The sequence below is a fragment of the Plasmodium fragile genome (assembly GCF_000956335.1).
Source record: "Plasmodium fragile strain nilgiri unplaced genomic scaffold supercont1.105, whole genome shotgun sequence".
NCBI classification, from domain to species: domain Eukaryota; phylum Apicomplexa; class Aconoidasida; order Haemosporida; family Plasmodiidae; genus Plasmodium; species Plasmodium fragile.
Genome location: NW_012192685.1, coordinates 3,878 through 6,148, shown reverse-complemented (window position 1 = coordinate 6,148; position 2,271 = coordinate 3,878).

The window sequence follows — 2,271 nt, the reverse complement described above, 5'->3', positions numbered from 1 at the left end:
CACCAAATTGATTATTTGTTTTTTTCATTAAAAAAAATAGCATTTGTACGTTACCTACAAACGGTGCCCTAATGAAAAATTAGTGTACTGTTAAGGATTTTGTATATGTTGTCGCGTATATGTAGTTTCTATCTAATATGAAGGGTGTTAACGGCATTTGTTTTTTTTAGATTGGATACAAATAAGCACTGCATAAATATTGATTATTATTATTATGTGTCCTATATATTTTTTGTTGTTTTATTGCACTGCCATGTGGAATAAGAAGGATAGATGCACATGGTAAATAGTTGCCTTTTTTTATATTATCAATTTTTTGGTATTTTTCGAAGCAGCGGAAGTGTCATATTTTTTTTTTGATGACTTCCTCTGTGCTAAACGCATGGGCAAATAGTAAATAAGTATCCGCAGTTATAATTCGCGCGTTATAGTAGATCAACGAAGCTGACCAGGACGAAAGGCATACATGTATAGAAACAAGCACAGTTAATGAGCGTAAAACGAAGATAACAAAATGTGGAAGATGGTGCAATATATTTTTACCTTGTTTCTAATATCAATTGTGGAGTAACAGTATAGAAAACATGGGCATTTGAAGTTAAAAATGTAAATGACGAGTAGCTACCAACATGTCGAACATAATTTTCTAAATAAAATCAAATGTAGTGGTTACGCACAAGCACCGCAATTATTATTTCCTACCAAGTGTTGTTATGTCATCTACAGATCTGTAAATGGTATTTGTGCACTTATGAATGCTACGCATGGCTGAAAACAAAAAATATATGGAAGTATTATTGTAACGCATTGTGAAGAACTTTAATAAGAGGAAAGATACACTTAGGTAACCGTTAAATGTGTGTTTATACTATTGTGACATAAGTGTACATTTTATTTCAAATGGAGTTTCATAAAACGAGAATGACATAAAAAAAAAAAAAAAGGCATAAAAAAGGATGCCATTTAAATTTGACGTTATTGCGGATGAAAGCACCATGCTATCGCTCTGCATGTATATCATTCCATAAATACCTGTCTAAAATAGCGAGATTGTGTTAATTCCTTTCTTTTGCAAGGTGCCTTGTGTTTATGAATGCTGTTACTGTATGAGATAATATATGAACAGTAGATAAGTATTTTATTTTGATGCTGAAATGCTTATCTATAATTTAATTAGCGTATATGAATAAAGCTATAAATACGCTGATTTACAATATCGCATTTATATTTATGAGAACCCCGTTGTGTTATAATCTAGCGATATCATACTTGTTAAATAATTATTGCAATTGATTTTGTTTTGTTATTCACATTTTGAGTTAAAGTGTACATTTCTTTTGACATACCTTTTTGAAAATGGAAAATTGTTTACAAGTTCCGTATATATTAAGGAACTATTTTGTTTTTGTTTTGTTTTTATCATACAATTGTAATCAAACTTTTCTATACAAATTTTAAATTTGTAAAAAATAAAAAAAATTACAATCTTTTTAATACATTCACATGTGAAATGCAAAAGTGTTATAGCTGTTAAGTACATATTGATTCTCTAAAAACTGTAATGTTCCGTTTTACCGTTTGGGCATAAAACAAACTTTTCCTTCCTATAAAGTGTGACATATAAGATTGGTCCATTTTACTGTATTCTTATATTCGAAAGGTATATATTGCTTTCTACGTCATGATTGTGTATTTCGCAGTAATGCAAAAGCAACGGTGAAAGGGGAGGGGGAGACCTGAACGGTAGGTGCTGCTGGATAAGGTTTGATTGCTTACGTTTGTTAGTCTAAGCAGCTGATAAAATGAGTATATGATATAATGAAAATTATACGAAGGTTCATGTGAGTGGATTATTATTATTTACATAAAAATGTGAATGTCATGTTGATGCTAAAAATTTCATAGTAAGTATACAATGAACGATTCAGTTAGGTGTAGTCTAATGCGTAATAGAGCAGCACCTTTATAAAATCATTAAAGGTAAAAAAACATTGCAGACAAATATACCATAATTAAGGTACCCCATCCATATCGTTTACCATGACGGGTGTAGCTTACTGATTTAATTGTGCATTTTTGACACATGATAGTATAGAATTAATAACTGCTAATTCGATGAATTTCAAGAAATGTTCGCATAAAATTGGATGATATAAAAGGGTAGTTAGGCTATATAACTTGAAGAAGCAGATGCAATCCTATTTTTTTTGTCTGCTTATGAGACAATTATGAATTCATTGCTGATCTTCTTAGAAAGTACAAATATTTACA